At 41.1% G+C, this 20,630-nt stretch overlaps 1 pseudogene across 1 annotated transcript; it reads left to right on the top strand.

Annotated features, from left to right (window-relative positions):
- Window positions 1-7,089: 7,089 nt before the first annotated feature.
- On the top strand, window positions 7,090-7,409 carry LOC308242871 (E3 ubiquitin-protein ligase RBX1-like; annotated as a pseudogene). Its single transcript has one exon. The product of its transcript is annotated as an E3 ubiquitin-protein ligase RBX1-like (transcript).
- The last annotated feature ends 13,221 nt before the right edge of the window (window positions 7,410-20,630 follow it).

Raw genomic sequence — 20,630 nt, 5'->3', positions numbered from 1 at the left:
CCGATTATGTTCTCATGGGAATGTTTGTCTTTTAATATGAGATTATATTCTAGATTTCTTATTTTCAGAGTTGTAATGTAATCATATTGTGTAATATTAGTTTATCAGTCTTTATAACTTGTCTATATTTGGAATTTTTAATTTTGACACTGCTATTGTTTTCCAGCAATACATGGTGGTACATTTCACTGGTACATGTAATATAATTGTGAGGCCCATTGCCTTTGCATATTTAAAGATGAACAAAGTAAGGTATCACCTTTGGATAATCTAAACCTTGAAGGAGGTAAATATAAAATAAAGCAAGAAATGATTGGTGTTAAGAAATGATGGTAGAAAAAAAGTGCTTGTGTCTACAAAAGCAACAGTTACTTATATTAGGAAGGGTTAGGACAGTTTATAGATGACTTCATAGAAAAGTCTTATTTCTGTTGGGTCTTAAAGAATAACTCACTTTTGAAAAAAGAGTGATTGGAGGAAAGATATTTTAAGGCAAAGGAAGGGAATGAGCAAATATACAAAAATAGGAGCAAGAGGCTAGCTATCAGTCAGGTCCAATGTAGCCAATATAGCGGGCTCACTAGGAATAAAGTAGAAAAACCAACAGGGACCTGGTGGACAATTTCATAGGCAGGTGGAGACTTTGATGGTTACTAGGCATGCTCAGAGCCATGTTGGAAATCCATTTTATGGATGAGCCTTAAAAGCATTATGCTAAGTGAAGGAAGCCGTCACAAAAATCATGTATTTTAGTGTTCCATTCATATGAAATGCCCAAAATAGTCAAATTCATAGACATGAGAGTAGAGGTGCTTGCTTAGAGTTAGGTAAGAGTGTGGGAGGAGAAGGGAGGTAAAAGCTAAAGTGTACTAGGTTTCACTTTCAAGATGATAAAAATGGTCCAAACTTGAGTGGTGATGGTTGCACATATCTGAACACATGAAAAAAAAACTTTTAAATGGGTGAATTGTATGGTATATAATTGTATCTCAATTTTTTTAAAAATCATTTAAGAGACTGATGCTACCGCTTAAAAGGCATATTATAGCCCTACCAGGATCGGCCCAACTGGTCATTCATAGATTTCAGGTTCCTTCCATTCTGTTGTTCTTTATCGACTAAGGCAGTGGTCGGCAAATCGCAGCTCGTGAGCCACATGCGGCTCTTTGGCCCCTTGAGTGTGGCTCTTCCACAAAATACCACGTGCGGGCACGCACGTACAGTGCGATTGAAACTTCGTGGCCCATGCGCAGAAGTCAGTTTTCGGCCTGGGCGAGTCTCTTTTGAAGAAGAGGTGTTAGAACACTCAGGGGGCCAAAGAGCCGCATGTGGCTTGCGAGCCACAGTTTGCCGACCACTGGACTAAGGCATTGTACACATCTGTAAGGTTTAAGGTTGAGTCACCTACCTCTGTTATCTAGACAGTAAATGGAAAAGAATAACTGGTGACTGTTAGGTTTTATCGAGCAATTGAATTGACACCACACCCCAGGAACTGGCTTTTCAGGTCATTTCACAATGGACATTCCCTTTGCTGAAGACCACATTTCACTTGCAGTGACCACATTCCATTATCTCCCCTCCAGGTATGCATAAAGAAGTCTCTGCCCAGAAAAAGCCCGCCAAAAGTCCTTTAAAAGCCGCTCACTCCCGTCACTGGATGCTGAAGCCATCCAGGCTCAGCCATCTGGTGTGTGGATGATCAAATAAATTCGTAATCCCTCACCACTTTGGCCTCATGCATTCCTCCTTTTGGGACCTAACATTTGGTGCTGAAACCTGGGAGAGTTCCATAAGAATGGGGAGCCATCCTCCCGGCTTCAGTCACCCTGAGTTTGCTACTCGGAGAGCAATAGGCAGGGGCAGCTAGTCCTGGGCTTACCTTCGAATCCTACTCAGGTGACTCGATTGTCAGCCTCAATCAGGCCTCCGTCCCTTACGGGATCTTCCCCAGCCAGCCTAGGAAGATGCCGGACCTGGAATCTCTCCTTCTCCATTGCTGACCCTCCATCCCACACCACCCAATCTTCTCTAGGTGAGTGACATTCCACAATTCCCCTCGTCTCGGGTCTTCTGCTCACTCTCTCTCACTGACTACTCGAAAGTCTCTATCGTCTCAAAAGTCCTAGTGCTAGGCCAGAAGACTCCTCAGCCGTTTGGCTTTGGATCCTTCTGGATTGGGGACGCCCTGACCAGATGGTCACCTCTTCTTTCTCGTGGTTATTTGTTTAGCAGCAGAGACGCCTGCCCCAAACAGTCACCTTTGGATTTGTGGTCTGTCGCTCACCCTTCCTCTATTGTGGACCGCGCCACACTCCCTCTGCACACTTGAGGGGGAGATCATCCCCAACCACCTCATTTTACTTTGTAACACTGTTTGGCCACAGCATAAACTAGATAATAAATCTCAGTGGCCTGAAAACAGCACTTTCAATTTTAACATACTGAGCAATTTAGATAATTACTGTCACTGCAATGGAAAATGGTCAGAGATTCCCTACGTCCAGGCCTTTTTTCACCCTTCAATCCCAATCCTCTCTCTCATTCCTACTCTACCCATCAGATCTTTCTCCTTCACACAAAACATCTTATCCCTAACAACTCTGATTCTGAATCTTCTCTTGACCCAGCAGACCACCAACCTCCATCCACTTATACATCTCCTCCCTCACCTGCAGTAGATTCCCAAAACCCAGACCCTCTTTACCAGCAACCACCTTCTCCCCAGTTCCTGAGAGCCCAAATCCTGAGAACATGAGCTCCAAAACAGACTTTTCCATCTAACACTCATTCTCAGGCCACCCAAAGACTGCCTTCCTCAATAGCCTCTTCTATTCCCATGCCCATTCTACCCCTGAGGGAGGCAGCAGGAACTGAGAGCATAGTCTGAGTCCACGTCCCATTCTCTATGTCCAGCCTCACACAGATTGAGAGGCATCTCAGGTCTTTTCCCACTGACCCTATCATCTTTACTACAGAATTTGAGTGCCTGACCCAGTCCTATGTCCTGACTTGGCATGACATCTATGTCCTCCTGTCCTCCTCTACAGAAATTTACCACTTTAGACCCCACCTGCTCAGAAGGAGCCCTTCTTCTGAACACCCATTTTATATCCCAATCAGCCCCTGACACACACCATAAACTTCAAAAAATAGACACAGCTCCACAAACCTCTCAAAAAGACCTCATTAACCTGAGCTTTAAGGTTTTTAATAATAGAGATGAGGAGACCCAAATCGAAAAACAAAGGCAAGAACAGGCCAAGACTGAGGCTCAGGAGGAGGCCTTCCAGCTCCTAGCCACTGCTTTCATAAACCCCAAATGAAGTGCCAGTCCTTCAACCAAGGGTAAATCAGGGGCTAAGCCTCCTCCGGGCCCATGCTTCAAATGCAGCAAGGAAAGACACTGAGCCAAATCCTGCTCAAACCCAAGACTCCACACCTGGGCCCTGCCCAAAGTGCAGAAGGGAAGGCCACTGGAAATCAGACTGTAATCTGGCCCCTCCGGCTGGGACCTCAGTCATCCAGCAAGGCCATCCTCTGGATCCAGTTTGGAGCACCCAGACCTCCTGGGACTGGCAACCGAAGAAGCTGCCCAGGCCCTGACAGAGCCCCACAGACTTACATCACCAGGACAGAGCCTCGGGTTGCCACAACCTACAGGGTGAGGGTTCAGGATCTTAAGGTGAGGCCGATGCACAAATGAAAATACTATACAAGAAATATAAATTTAGAAGGCATGGGGGGTCAGGTGGAGACCTCCCTCTTGGAGAGGCACACCGAAACCTGGCTTTATCTGCTTTTTATTCAGTTTTAGATACACATCTGGCCCTCAGTAAAGCATTGCAAACAGGTAGCAGACAGACTGTCCGTAAGGTCAATAAAGATCAGTAAAGCCCTAACCGTTTGGCTCAGTGGATAGAGCATCAGCTTGCAGAATCAAGGGTCCCAGGTTCGATTCTGGTCAAGGGCATGTACCTTGGTTGCAGGAACATACCTAGTAGGGAGTGTGCAGGAGGCAGCTGATTGATGTTTCTCTCTCATCAATGTTTCTAACTCTCCATCTCTCTCCTCTCCCTTACTCTCTGTAAAAAATCAATAAAATATTTTATTTTTAAAAAAAAAAAGATTAGTAAAGATCAATAAGATCCAGTAAACATTTACTTTGAGGCTATTAGGTCAACAAATTGCTTTGAGCCACTGCAATCTCAACACAGCCCTGCTAAATCCAAACTCCATCGGCCTTCCACGTTTCTTGGTGCACTCTTATGAGAGTATTGGGAAAGCGGTGGCTTCCTGCATCTCCCCCATTTTGTTTTCTTAATAAATCTTGAAAAGTGTATGCTGTCTGTAGGGCTTGAGTCCTTTTAAGACTCTCATTCCACTTCTGCAGACTAGAAATCTTATCTAATAAAAGAGTAATATGCAAATTGACCATCACTCCAAGACACAAAATGGCCACCCCCATGTGGTCAAAGATGGCTGAACCCATGTGGACACAAGATGGCCACCACAAGATGGCTGGCAGGGGAGGGCAGTTGTGGGCAGTTGGGGGTGACCAGGCCAGCAGGGGAGGGCAGTTGGGGGAGACCAGGCCAGCAAGGGAGGGCAGTTGGGGGGGACCCAGGCCTGCAGGGGAGGGCAGTTGGGGGGACCAAGCCTGCAGGGGAGGGCAGGTGGGGGGGACCAGCCCTGAAGGGTAGGGCAGTTGAGGGGGGACCAGCCCTGCAGGGGAGGGCAGTTGGGGGTGACCAGGCCTGCAGGAGAGGGCAGTTGTGGGCGATCAGGTAAGCAGGGAGGGCAGTTAGGGGTTACCTGGCTGGCAGAGGAGGGCAGTTGGGGGAGACCAGGACAGCAGGAAAGGACAGTTTGGGGGAACAGGCCTGCAGGGGTAAAAATACTTAATGGAAGGTCTGAGGCATGGTTATGTATTTTTGAAGGACATATAAAAAAAGGATTGAAGGCTAATTTGAAAATGTGTAATTTGTGGAGGTTGCATATGTGATGAGAAAGAAAAGAGAAATGTTGAAAGAAATAAATACGTTCTAAAGTTAACTATTTACAGGAATTGTAAAAGGGCCGTTTTACTCTGAGCAAGAAAGTGAGGTTTCAGTCTCCAAGCCTGGCAGGACAAGGTTTCTGGAGACATCTTAAGTTAAATTGGAATATCCAGAAGTGGAATTTTAAGACAGGAGTGTACATAGTGCCTCAGACCCCCACACAGCCTGCTCTTCAGATTGGCGGGGGGAGGGGGAGAGTGGCATCTGTACTTCATGGGTCAAATGTATAGGTCTGCTTACTTTTCTTTTTCAGTAAAGGAGCATATTTTAATTACTTGATAAGTTAGCTTTTCACAATATAATCAAGGTCTCATACAATCTCATTCATATGAGAAGCCAATATTTTATGAGCAACTAGTTCTAGTAAAGTCCAAAGTAAAATTTTCATATATATGCAAATGAGCACTAGCCAAAAGAATGCTGTTGAATTGAATTGATACCCCTTTCCCAGGAACTGGCTTTTCAGGTCATTTCACGATGGACATTCCCTTTGCTGAAGACCACATTTCACTTGCGGTGACCACATTCCATTATCTCCCCTCCAGGTATGCATAAAGAAGTCTCCGCCCAGAAAAAAAGCCCGCCAAAAGTCCTTTAAAAGCTGCTGACTCCCATCACTGGGTGCTGGAGCCATCCAGGCTCTGCCACCTGGTGTGCGGATGATCGAATAAATTCGTAATCCCTCACCACTCTGGCCTCATGTGTTCCTCCTTTGGCTGCCTAACAGTGACAAATGAGCTCAATGTTCCCTGAGCCAGACTCACAAGTAAATACTTGTAATTCTACTCATTCTCCATGTGCACGTGGTGTCACTTAGATGCAAAAGCAGCTAACAAGATTTAATCTCTACCTTGGTAGCCATGAGATTATCTTTTAAATAGAATCATACAATATTTACAGCTGAAAATTCTGTCATATCTCTAAAACTATATGCACCAATATAGAGACAGCTTTAAAAGACCTTTATTCTAACTTGGCAATTTTTAGAGTTGAACATAAGCTGGGTTAGTATTGTGACCCTGTATTTACTGAGACACAGAGATTGATGCAGGTGAGTGTTAGGCAACAAATCAATTCAAAGATAGAGAGTTCTTTCTTCTCAACTGGATCCAAGAGCCTGCCCTTCCATTCTCTCTCTTTTTTCTTCATTGTTATACTTTTTATTTATTCCAAAAAGCTACAATATTAAAGTGTGAATGTAGACTTTAAAGAATATAGGTCTAGATAATTATTTAGCCTTCAAGTTAATATTTTATTATTATTATACTAGAGACCCGTTGCACAAAGAATCGTGTAATAGGCCTTCCTTCCCCTGGCTGCCGGCACCAGTGTTCCTCCAGCATCTGGGACCCAGGCTTTCGCTCTGGCCGCTGCCTTCAGTGTTTGCTCCAGCCAGAGCGACACTCCTGTAGCTCCCTCCACAACCCTCCCCACCCTCCCCCTTATAGCAGGTGTCCAGAACTGCCTGGCCACAATGCACCTGCATGCATGCTGCCCTGAGGCACAGAGCGGCTGGGGGGTAGGGCCGCTTCCATCTTTGTCAGGTTAATTTGCATACTCACTCCTGATTGTCTGGTAGGCATCACGTAGTGATGGTCAATTTGCATATTTCTCTTTAGTATTATTTATCATATTTTAATATTTATTAACTTATTTTTAATTCATTATTATTATTATCATCATTATTATCATTGAAGAAAAATACATTTGGAGTCTTTTCCAAGCTTCCATGGTGGGGAATTAATTGCAAGAAAAAGTATCTTTCACCCTAACCAGTTTGGCTCAGTGGCTAGAGCGTCAGCCTGCGGACTGAAGGGTCCCAGGTTCGATTCTGGTCAAGGGCATATATATTGGTTGCAAGCATATCCCCAGTAGGGGATGTACATGAGGCAGCTGATCGATGTTTCTCTCTCACCGATGTTTCTAACTCTCTATCCCTCTCCCTTCCTCTCTGTAAAAAATCAATAAAATATATTTTTTAAAAAAGAAAGAAAGAAAAAGTATCTTTGGGCAGACTGTGTTTTCCAACATGATGGCAATGATGGATGTGGACACCCTAAGCTGCACCCACAGCGCACTGGCAAGAAGTGCTTTGAAGTGAAAAAGTGGAATGCAGCAGCCCTCTGGGCCTGGGATATTGTGGTTGATAACTGTGCCATCTGCAGAAACCACATAGTGGATCTTTGCACAGGGTCAAGCTCACCAGGCATCTGCCTCTTCTGAAGAGTGCACCCATGCGTGGGGAGTCTGTCATGCTTTTCACCTCCACTACATCTCTCTGAGCTCAAAACACAGCATGTGTATCTGCTGGACAACAGAGAGTGGGAATTCCAAAAGTATGGGCACTAGAAAAAGAATATTCTTCCATCAAGCTCAACGGTTTTGTTATTCATTTAACTAGAGGCCTGGTGCATGAAATTCTTGCACAGGGGAGGTGTGTCCCTCAGCCCAGCCTGGACCCTCTCCTATATAGGATCCCTCTCACAATCCAGGACTACTGGCTCCCAACCACTCACCTGCCTGCCTGCCTGATTACCCCTAAACACTTCTGGCTGCCAGCCTGATCACCCCTAACCACTGCCCTGCCAGCCTGATCAATGCCTAACTGCTCCCCTGCTGGCAAAATTGCCCCTAACTTCCATCCCCTGCTGGCATGGTCACCCCTAACTGTCCTCCCCTGCAGGCCTGGTCACCCCAACTGTCCTCCCCTGCAGGCCTGGTCACCCCCAACTGCCCTCCCCTGCTGACCCAGTCACCCCTAACTTCCCTCCCTTGGCAGCCTGGTAGCCCCTAACTGCCCTACCCTGGCAGCCTGGTATCCTCCAACTGCTCTCCCCTGCAGGCCTGGGTCCCCACCACTGTCCTACCATTCAGGCTTGGCCCCCCCCAACTTCCCTCCTCTGCCAGCCTGGTCACCCCTAACTGCCCTCCCCTGCAGACCTGGTTGCCTCCAACTGTCCTCCCCTGCTGGCCTGGTCACCCCCAACTTCCCTCCTCTGCTGGTCTGGCCACCCCTAATTGTCCTCACCTGCAGGCCTGGTCACCTCTAACTGCCCTCCCCTGCTGGCCCAGTAACCCCTAACTCCCCCCCCCCTTGCCAGCCTGGTCACCCCTAACTGCCCTCCCCTGCCAGCCCAATTACCCCTAACTGCCATCCTCTGCCATTCTGGTAACCCCCAACTGCCCTGCCCTGCAGGTCTGATTGCCCCCAACTGCCCTCCCCTGCTGGCCATCTTCTGGTGGCCATCTTCTGTCCACATGGGGATGGCCATCTTTGACCACATGGGGGCAGCCATCTTGTGAGTTGGAGTGACAGTCAATTTGCATATTATCCCTTTATTATATAGGATGACTTGCCCTCCTGTTACTTAATTGTAAGTTAGATAGAACCGGGTCTTTTCTGCTTTGCCTTTTCAGTTTATATTCCTGCAGTCCTATTGTGTTCTGTGTAAAATAAAAACCAATTGGATTCTATTAAAAAAGTATATTTAAAAATATATTATATAATTATAAGTCACAAAAGTGTAATATTGGTAAAGGAAGAATAATTGAAATGAGTTCTTAAACTGATGAAGGTTAATAAGATTTGATTGAACTGAAATGAAATTTTTGCATGTTCTATTATTTTGACTACAGAAAAAATGACCAACCATCTTCATGTTGAAAGTGTGTTTATTTGGCACCAAGTGTACTCAGCTTGGTGGACTAGTAAAAATTCTGAGACAAGAAAAGTCTCATTTTTTTAAATCTTCATTGTTGATAGTATTACAATGTCCCCCTTTACCCCCCTCCTCATGTCCTCCACCACTTGGTTCCTGCCCTACCTCAGGCCTTCACCACCCTATTGTCTGTAACCACATAAAATATTTGGTTAATCTCTTCCCAAACCCCCTCACCCCTTCCCTTGAGTAGATTGCAAATAGACAAACTTAGTCTATTTTACTTTAAGCAAAAATAAAGAAAGCCTAAATATAATGTCTACACTATAAAAGTGAATGCAGATCCAAAACTGTAATAGATATGTGAAACAATAAATATTGACTGTGTAAAAAATCATAATAATGTACTCTGGCATTAAAAAAGAGCAGATAAAATGAACATAAAATAATTCCCAAAGAGTCAGGATATAGATCAAGTCCTTATAAGATCCTTGGATTGTTTTGAGGAGACAAAGTTGAGTAATTTTTGAGTTTCATATTTAAGTCTAAAGATTGGCATTTATAATGTAATCAGTTAAAGAATAGAGAAATTTTTCAATTTCTATACTAGGAGACATAAAAATTATTTTCATACATCTCAGTAAGTAAAAAAAAAAAAAAAAAACAGATGAAAAATGTCAAGTAAAGTTAGAAAATATTTTGAAAACATGATGATCCACTTAGCGTAATGTATGAATATAGAACCCTACACCCAACAATAATAGAATATGCTTGTTTGTAAAGCACACTAAAAACGTCACATGAATTTTACCTGTACCAAACCACAAAGCAGGGTTAGTTGTCTTATGTCAGATTCTCTAGATTCAGAGCCTTGGTGATGGGTTTGTGTTCATGTGATTTATTAAGGGTGTGCTTTCAATAGAAGGGTCTAAGGGAAGTGGGAGAGAGCAAGAAAATAGAAATGAAAAGAGGCTATGTTTGCAGGCAAAAAATGGCTTTAAGCCCTAACTAGTTTGTCTCACTGGATAGAGCGTCGGCCTGTGGACTGAAAGGTCCCAGGTTTGATTCCAGTCAAGGGCATGTACCTTGGTTGCAGGCACATCCTCAGTAGGATGTGTGCAGGAGGCGGCTGATCAATGTTTCTCTCTCATTGATATTTCTGACTCTCTGTCTCTCTTTCTTCCTCTCTGTAAAAATCAATAAAATATATTTTTTTGAAAATGGCTTCAAGGTGATCCACTGGGATCTCTAGCACAAATAGCATGAGAGTTTGTCCCTCCTTGAAGCAAAGTGTTAGACATTTGTACCCCATCAGGCATTATCTGGGGGCCATCCATCTTGATCAAATCAGTTATGCTATTAAGGGAAATTCTCCAAAGGAAAGAGCAGCTGTGAGCTTTTTAGCAATGAACACCCACAGCAATAGAAGGTTGGATGCAAAGCCTTGTAAGATAATCTAACTGAGGCACTAACAGCAAACAACTGCATAGTATTTCATAGTGTAAATGTCCCACAGGTTTTTTATCTGTTCATCCACTGAAAGGCATTGGGCTGTTTCCCACTCATAGCTATAGTAAATAATGCTGCTATGAATATAGGGATGCATATATTCTTTTTGATTGGTGTTTTGGGGGTTTTAGGACATATTCCCAGGAGTGGGTCACTGGGTCAAATGAAAGTTCCATTTTTAATTTTTTGAGGAAACTCAATACTGTTTTCCATTGTGGCTGCACCAATCTGCATTCCCACCAGCACTGAACTAGGGTTCCCTTTTCTCCACATCCTCATCAGCACTTGTAGTTTGTTGATTTTTTTATGATAGCCATTCTAAGATGTGTGAGGTGATATCTCATTGTGGTTTCAATTAAACTTTCTCTTACAAAGCAATTGGGCACCATTTTTTATTGCTGAGGTTTCTGCTGACACTTAGACCCTTGTATTCTCCCCTCTTCTCCAACAGACATGAATGAATTTTTAAAACACACTCATTTACCTCTCTATCAAGAACTGGCCAGTATGGCTCAGTTTGTTGGAGCAATGTCCCAAGCATGGGTTTGAGCCCAGGTTTGGGCGCTTTTGGGGTGGGGGTGGTTCTTTCTCACATCAATGTTTCTCTCTCCCTCTCCATTCCTCTCTCTCACAAACTCATTTTTAAGAGGTAACTGGAGGTCAAATGTTAAAATAATAAACCTTCTTTTTATCTTTTTATAATATGGTATCCCAATATCTATTCTGTTATAATAAAGAAGGAGGCTGTGTGTGAACAACTCTAAGACTGCAAATAGTGCCCAGAGACTTTTGTTTTGGAAACTCTACGGTAAATTGTGCCACAGGAAAACAGGCGCATGCAGTGTAAATTAAATTCCCTATAGCACTCTGGAGTTGTAGTCAAGTGCCCAAACAAGCAGCAGTTGCACATTCCATGAATTTTTTGGCCCATGAAATACAATTGGACCCCAGTGGAAGAATGTGAAGTCCAAAAAGAGTGTGCAACGCACATTAGGGAGAGCGCTTTAATTGTTGGAACACTTTTACACACTCTGATATGGATTTAGATCGTCAAAACCAAGTTCAAATATTGTTCCTACAGAAAGGCTGCTGATATTTTGGAATGAGCCTGTGATAAAAGTAGCTCTTCACTGCTTTCAGTTTCAATATGAATTATGTTTCCATGAAATGTCTTCACTGCTTTCAGTTTCAATATGAATTATGTTTCCACGAAATGCCATTTCCAGTGGCCTCGAATAACCTAAGCGATTGTTTTTCTGGCTGAAAAACCTTTAGTTTAGACAATTTCAAATCTACTTACTGTTCAGCTTAAACTCATACAGTGTTTTATATATATACATATATATATATATATATATGTATGTATATATATATACAGCTTAAACTCATACAGTGATATATATATATAAATATATAAATATATATATATATATATAAATATATATATATATATAAATTATGCCAGGGCTGGCCAGCAGATGCTGAGCGCTGGATGAACAGGTTACTCCAACACAGGTTTCTGTGAACAAGAGGCTAAGGGACTGTTTTTCTGTGAACAAGAGGCTAAGGGACTGTTTTTCTTTAGAAGTAAAAACAGTCCTGTTCAACTGCCTCATTGGTTTTTATTGTAACAACAGCTTGAACTCAAATTAACCTCTAGTATAATGATCAGGGTAAGTATCCCTGAGAAAGCACATGCTTCTACAAGGTCGGGTCTTTAAAGACTAAACATAGAGGTTCTAGCAAAACACCCTGCAGGATCCGACTTGTTTGGAAAAGTCAAGGTAGGGCCTGCGCCCTCAGCAAGGTCCCTTCCGAGGCCCCAACCTTTCGGACAATCAACTTTACAGACATTCTAACCAAGTCCCATGCTTTCCCACATCTCCCCCTTTTTGTTTTGCTGGCTGCAGAAGACAGAGGGAGGCAGTGACCTTTCTGCTTTGGAAGGTCAGGGTTTGTAAAGTGAGTTCACTGCTCAAGTTCTGATTTTGTAGACTATAAGAAAAACAAAGAGAATTACAATGACAGTGATGGTTAGCCTGATCAGGTACCTATTGATTTTAGGAAACTATGTGGTGGAGTCTATCCACTCCAAATGCTCCTTTACTGTATTACAAGCAGTAGACTGTTTTTCATATTATTGATTGCAAGTAAGGACTCTCTAATTTGCCTTTGCAAAATGTTTACTTCTGGCCTAACTGGTTTGGCTCAGTGGATAGAGCATCGGCTTGTGGACTGAAGGGTCCCAGGTTTGATTCCAGTCAAGAGCATGTACCTTGGTTGCAGGCACATCCCTAGTAGGAGGTGTGCAGGAGGCAGCTGATCGATGTTTCTCTCACATTGATGTTTCTAACTCTCTATCCCTCTCCCTTCCTCTCTGTAAAATAATCAATAAAATATATTTTAAAAAATGTTTACTTCTTTAGTAAGGTTATCATGAAAGACTCCCCATTGATGCTTTTCAACATCAATCCAATGATGATGACTACTGTTCCTTTTTTTTTATTTTTTAAAATATATTTTTACTGATTTCAGAGGGGAAGGTAGAGGGAGAGAAAGGTAGGAACATCAATGATGAGAGAGAATCATTGATCAGTTGCCTCCTGCATGCCCCCAACTGGGGATCAATCCTACAACCCAGGCATGTGCCCTTGTCCGGAATCGAACCTGGGACCCTTCAGTCCACAGGCCTCACATGGAACAGTAGTCAACTGAGCCAAACCAGCTAGGGCTACTGTTACATTTTAAAGGGGTGACACATATGTGTTTATGTTCCCAATTGCAATTAAGCCTGTATGCTATAGCGTCCTATCTTTCCCCCAGATATTCAATGGCTGCTCTATTGCCTGTAGGCTAGCTAATATTTTGAATGATTTAGGAAAAGGCTCAGAGCTTAGTTGGGAGGTAAGAAATATGCAGTGTTATCAGTACAGGGTATAATGGATACAGGAATGACATATTTAACTAGTCTTCAGGATAAGAAAAACATCCTGGAGAAAGCTATAATTATGGGATCAATGTGCTCTAGTAGTTAAGATGTGTGAGGTTGATTGCCAGGGTTCTTGTCCCAGCGTTACAAAGGGTTCAGCAATCTAGAGAAAGGGGCTGATGCGTAGATGATTAAGAAGGAGTCCAAGGACGAAAGATAATTTTGAAAGGCATTGGGAATCAGAGGACCTTCAGCTAAAGGAGCTGAAAGACTACCCCTTGTCTAAGGACCCCATGCTATTTATTAACATAATTTTTCCTAAGGCAAGGTGGAGATAATACACTTCAAAGGGTAGGATATAGAAGCATTGTCAGTTTGGGGAATAGCCTATAGCTGTTCAGGTGTTTGGCCAACAGGAGGCAATAATATGCAGATTTAAGATGCTCTGAGCTGTCTGGCAGCAAGCGATTATCCTATTCAGGTTTGGGGAAGATGTTTTTTAGCCATTCCCAGATGATTCAGCCCTGCTGACATGCTGGAATTGGCTTCCGGCATCTCACCCTTTTTGATTTTTTAAATTTTAACAATAATTTATGTTTTAACATTTTTAAATTTAATGGAAAGAACAGAGTTCTATCAAGTCCCTTTAAATTGCTGTCAGGCATTAAAGAAATCAGCCGGCAGTAAGTTTCTTTCTGGGCCAACAGTTCTTTGAGTCCCAATTTCAATGTCCAACAGTTCCTTATGTGTACATGTTAGCAATGATATTTCAGTTCTGGATGGTAGACAAACAGTAGCAATGCAGGTCCGACACTCTCTGGTTTGGTCCTGGGCAACCTGCAGTGATTCACAGCTGCTGATTGCTAGCATGGCAAGGTGTCTTCACCATCTTCATTTCTGGACTGTTTCTCCTCTATTCTCAGGGGCCACTGCTTATTCTGTGGCTGGAGCAGTCCTGTCAATTCCTCTCTGGGATCCGTTGTTGCAGGAATCCACATGGGCTTGGAGTTTTCTGGAACTATACAAACATATTCTTGACCAAAGGTTAATAAAGGAATATTTTCTATAAATTTGACTTGGGATCCTATTTCATTTTTTGCCCAATTTTCCTTTGGCTTATTCTGACACCATGTGATTTTTCATGTATGTCTTGCTATTAGAAAATTAATTTTCAAAGTAAAAAATTTCTTGATGTAATTTTCTTATAGTATATTTTCTTACAGGATATTATTCTACTATCCCCCCTTTTTTGATTTAAATATTAGGAGGCATTTGGAAATTTTATAATGCAGTCTTGATAATTTTTAATTTTTTGTATAGAAATATGATTGCTTTGGATTCATTGCATGTTAAGCAATTTTACTATGAGATGAACCATCAAAAAATTTAGTTAATACTTCAGGAACAGTTTCCTGTACAGTTCAATTAAGTTTTCTTGAATATTCAATTATTTTAATTAGCCAATTTAAGTTAACCCAAAATAAGGTTAATTTATTCATTAATTTACTTTAATTTTACTTGTCCTAGGTTATATACAGCAAATGACATTAATTAAACTTCTGCAATTAGCCTTTGAGTAACTTAACATAAACTTTGTCAGGGAGACAAAAACACAAGTTATTTACTTCCGTTTATGAGGCCAAATTTATTGACTTTTAATTACAGTTCTTCAGATCTTTGAAGGAAACCTCTCTTTATTTCTTTCCAAAAGAATTTTCAGGCTACAGAGAGTTTCATTTAAAAATCTTTGTCTTTCTTTACACCAAGCAACCTACAGGGCTGCTGCTTGATGGTGACTCGTACAGCCAAATAGCTAGCTAAATTACAAGTAACTTTACTATAAATTTGACTACTATTTGCTGTCAGATTTAATACTTTAACAACAATCTTAATTTTACACTGTAAGTATTAGTGGAAGAGATTTCAAATTTTTCAAATTTCTCCTTTTTATTAAGCTAGAATTTTATTTTTAAAGAGTATCCCTTTTGGCTTATTTGCATATACAATTGTATCATGAGAGGTCTCAGTAACTTTCTTAGAAGACTTAATCAAATTGCTTACAAAGACACTGGCTAATTCAAAGGGAGGGGTTGGCCTTTGCTATTTCAAGATGGCGGCCCCCAGGGGTATGGCAAGCCATGTGGCCAACATGGTGGCTGTCTAAACTGTTCTTTGACAGAAAAGATGGTTTGTTTATTTTCACAATAAACAAGGGAAGAGCAAACCAAAATCCCTAAAAGATAGTCAAAATTATATTGCAAACTAACAGAAATCTCACTGGCTGTTTCTGGTGGCTTTATTAGAATTTAATTGTTTATAAAAAATATTGGCTTTTCATTTAACTTAATTTATGAAACCTTGATTATATTTTAAAAAGCTAATTTATTAAGTAATTAAAGTAGGTATCTTTATTTAAAAAGCAAAGCAAATTTAGTAAATGTTTATTTCTGATTTACAAGGCACCAAATGCTGCCCCACGTCCATACTAATTAAAAATGCAGGTGGCTATGAGCTTTTTGTCTTTCAAATTCTGTCTTAAAATTTTGCTGTTGGATTTTAAGAAATATTTAGTTACTTCATTTTGCCCTTTTTAGAGGCCAAAACCTTTATAACATTTATAAGTAAAATATAGTTATTAATTTTTATTTGATAAAGCTTTCCATGTGATTTCAAGTATATTAAATCAATTTAATTTCAAAAATATTTCCTTTAAGAAGAGAGAACAACTTCTTGAAAACATTTCAGGGTCTGTGAAATGTCTTAAAATTATCTCTCAGTTATAGCTTTGAAATTTAACTTGGAAAAAACATCAAACATATATACATATACATATGTGTATATATATATATGTGTGTATATATATGTATATATATATATATGTATATATATATGATTTAAAGATTATAATACTTTTATAATTATCTTAAGATATCAATTAAATTTAAACTGGTCTTTGAAATAAAAATTTGGTTGAGATCACAGAATTAATCCTTCTTATTTAATCAGACCAATAAGTAACATATTTTGAATTCCTAATTTTCAGAGAAAACACAATATTTTATGTTCTCAAAAATAAGTTTTTATACTTTAGGCATTTAATTACCACAACTATATAATTTCTCCCAATTTAATTTGAACGTTAAACTTTTAGTCAAATATTTAGCAGTTCTTGATTAATAACCTTTTATATTTTAAAGAATAAATTTCAAAAATACAAGACATAATCAATTAATGGATTCAATTTTCTCCTCTAGATTTTTCATGAGGAAGCAAACTTCTAAAATTTTAAGCTGCCAAACCTACATTTCTGGATGGCAAAATAGTTTTGGTCTTTTCAAATATAAATTACCACATTCTTTGTCTTGATAAGTTTCAGCGGGAAGCCTAATTTCAAAAGAGCCACTTTTTTTTTTTAAGAATTTGCAGAGAAACCAAGATGACAGCATAAGGTATACACCTCTACGTGCTGCCTCTCACAACCACACCAAAACTACAACTAAAAGACAAAACAACTACCACATAGAATAGCCGTGGGCAAACTATGGCCCGCAGGCCGGATCCGGCCCGTTCAGCTGTTCTATCCGGCCCGCGGAGCTGAAAGAGCGGAGGGTTCTCTTGCTCTCCCCTCCGCTCCTTTACTTTGAATTTATATTAGTTCACACAAACACTCCATCCATGCTTTTGTTCCAGCCTCCGGTCCAGTTTAAGAACCCATTGTGGCCCTCGAGTCAAAAAGTTTGCCCACCCCTGACCTAGAACCACGGGAAAGCTGGCGGAGTAGAAGTTCTACAACTAGAAGAAAGAAAAAAGCTCATTGAGACTGTGTAGGAGGTGCAGAGCCATGGAAAAGCAGAGGTACAGAGGCGTGCGAATCGGGCTGGCAACTGGGTGCGCTGTTTTGTTTTTTTTCAATTGGAAGGTAGATACAAGCTCCCGACTGCTCTGAACTCCAGTTTCCAGCGAGACTCTGGGGACCCAGAATCCTATGGGGAGAAACTGGAGTGTCTAGCATTGGGTCAGAAAGTGAGGGTGGCTCTCTCACAGAGGTGCGCACAGAAATCATTGTTTACTGCACTGGGGTGCGGGATGCAGGGACGCAGAAACGCGGAGACGCGGAAAAGCGGAGACGCAGAGACTGCTGACTGGCAGCCATCGCTAGTTGCCATGCCCTAGTGATTCCCTGAGACCCTGCCCCATCCAATTTACAAACCCACCCAATCTGAGTGCAGCAGCTTTTGCGTATGAAAGGCCTGCCCTTTCGCAGCTTAATCCAACAAACTGCAGGTTGGTCAGACAGCTCCAAAACTTCCAAACCCCAAACAAAGAGGAGAAATCTGTAGATCTCGCTGTAGTTCCTGCTGGGTGGCCTCAGACAGTAGCTGATTTGCACCTCCTTGAAGATCCAGGAGCCAGTGTACCTAGTGGTCAGTGTGAGACAACACCAGATTTCAACTCTTCACATCCATGAGCAACACACTCAAGAGGCAGACTCAGTGAGCACCAAAGCCCCACTGAAGCAAGTCTTGCCCCATAAGGGTGTCTACAGAACAGCAGTTCTTCCATTATAGACACAGCTGATCCTCACTGCCAACTGGCCTGGAGGTCAGTTCCTCCCAGTGTACCAATAGCAATCAAGGCTTAACTACAACAAGACTGTGCACACAGCCCACAAAGGAGTGCACCAAGAGTGTCCACCTCAGGTGATTGGGAAAGCTGACCTACTGGGCCCTATAGGTCACCTACCACACAAAGCCACTCCATCAACACAGGGAGGCAGCCAAAATACAGAGACAAAGAAACATGTCACGAATGAAAGAAATGGAGGAAAGCAAACGACTGAATATAGAGTTCAAAACCACAGTTATAAGATTACTCAAGAATCCTCTAGAAACACCCAAGAAACTTAGTGAGATCTCCGAGGAACTTAGTGATACCTTCAAGGATCTTAATGAGAATGCCAAAAATATGGAAAAGGACCAGTCAGAAATTAAGCATACACTGTCTGAAATAAAGAATAATATACAGAAATCCAACACTAGACTAGAGGACCCCAAGAATCAAACCAAAGATTTGAAATGTGAGGAAGCAAAAAACACCCAACCAGAAAAACAAAAAGAAAAAAGAATACAAAATATGAAGATGTGTAAGGAGCCTCTGGGACAACTTCAAGCGTACCAACATCCGAATTATGGGGGTGCCAGAAGAAGAGAGAGAGCAAGATACCGAAAACCTGTTTGAAGAAATAATGACAGAAAACTTTCCCTACCTGGTGAAAGAAATAGACTTACCAGTCCAGGAAGCTCAGAGAACCCCAAACAAAAGGAATCCAAAGAGGACCACACCAAGACACATCATAATTAAAATGCCAAGGGCAAAAGACAAAGAGAGAATCTTGAAAGCAGCAAGAGCAAAACAGTTACCTACAAGGGAGTACCCATATGACTGTCAGCTGATTTCTCAACAGAAACTATGCAGGCCAGAAGGGAGTGGAAAGAAATATTCAAAGTGATGAATAGCAAGAACCTACAACCAAGATTACTCTACCCAGCAAAGCTATATCATTCAGAATTGAAGGTCAGATAAAGAGCTTCACAGATAAGAAAATGCTAAAACCAGTATTATATGAAATGCTGAAAAGTATTCTTTAAGAAGAGGAAGAAGAAGAAAAAGGTAAAGATAAAAATTATGAACACCAAAGTGACAACAAATACATATCTATCAACAAGTGAATATAAAAATCAAGTGATTAAAAAATCTGATGAACAGAATACACTGGTAAATATAATATAATCAGGGGCATAGAAAGGGAGTGGACTGACAGTTCTTGGGGGGAAGGGGGTGTGAGGGGTATGGGAAGAGATTGGACAAAAATCTTACACCTATCGATGAGGACAGTGACAGGGGGTAAGGGCATGGGGTGGGGGGGGGAATCAGGTGGAGGGGAGCTATGGGGGAAAAAAGAGGAACATCTATAATAATCCGAACAATAAAAATTTATTGAAAATAAATAAATAAAATTCAAATGTAAAAAAAAAAAAAGAATTTGCAGCTGTGGGAAAAACTGTTTTTGGCTAGCAAACAGATTTTTGGCCTAGCTGCTTGACTTTTTAAAATGACCATAATTTTTTCTGCTTTGGGAAGGGCGGCTAGCAAACTTATAGGTATTCAAATGCAAAATTGTCCTTAAAGATGGCTACTGGCAGAAAACTGGCCTACCTGTCTGTTCTGCTGGGAAAGGGCGACCAGCCACTTCCTCCATTAACAAAAGGTGTAGCCAGTCTTTACCAGGGATACTTAGATCTTTATAATTAATACATTATTTATCTATATTTCAAAATTTTCTTTGAGATTCTAGAGTTAGTTATAATTATTTTAAAGCATTTTCTTTGGCAAATTTTTTTGTAACAGACAATTTACTGATTTTCTTGAAGGCCTTAAAGTTAACTTTTGACCAAGCTTCATTAGCATTTTAAAAACTACTCTTTATTATGGAAATACCAATCTCACTGCTAGAACCTAGCCTGAATTTTTTCCTTTTGGACAAATCCACCATCTTCCTTTTTGCAGGAAAAAACAGTCTTGGGCTTTTCATTTCTGTAGCTTTTGTAAAGAGAGTCAAGCTTAAAACGCTATCTAAATGTCCAAAAGTTGGACAGTTGCACACATTTGTTTTAAGCTAGCTTTTCTCTTTACACATGCACAGAAATCCCAGATGCATTTCTAAATTTTTCATGGCGAGAAGGAGACTTTAAATTAGCATACTGGGAGAGTGGGTATCCATATTGGCTTGCCACATGTCTCCCTTCCTTGCTTTGGGGGAACGAGTCAGTAACAGATCTGGCTGCGTATCTTTTCATGCTTTATAGATAAAGACAGATCTTAAATTTTTTCCTTTTTCACTTCTCAAAGTAATAACTAGCACTTAAGCTTATCTTAGCCAAAATTTGGTTATCATAAGATGTTCTTTGGTAATTTTTAAACAAAACTTTAAGTAATCTTTCTGCAGGAGAGCTAATTGCTCTGCCCTCTACTGCCACCTTTAAATTTCTCTGCACCAGAGGCAGTTTCGGCAGTGGGGTTTCATTTCTTATTACAGATTTTAGATTCCAAATACAAATTAAGATTTTAATTTGAACAAGAAACCACAATAAAGATGACCATGGCACTCCTTTTTCAGCCTGATTTTAAAAAGTACCTTTTGATATTCCAAATTCTTTATAATTTTGCCTGTTGACCAAATTTTTCCCCATTATAATCTGACTTAAACACAAAGTATAACTCATGCACTTATGGATCCATGGGCTTCCAAAGCTGACATGGGTTCTATGCATAGTTAATCTTATGACCATACCATTATTTCCACTCAGGGGAATCCTTCTTTCTCCAAAAGTGTGCCATTAATGTTTCCAGGGTTGAAGTCCAGCCCCAGTTCGGGTCACCATATGCCAGGGTTCTTGTCCCAGCATTACAAAG

The sequence above is a fragment of the Plecotus auritus genome (assembly GCF_963455305.1).
Source record: "Plecotus auritus genome assembly, chromosome: 2".
Taxonomy (NCBI): Eukaryota; Metazoa; Chordata; class Mammalia; order Chiroptera; family Vespertilionidae; genus Plecotus; species Plecotus auritus.
This window is presented reverse-complemented; position numbering and strand designations above follow the sequence as displayed.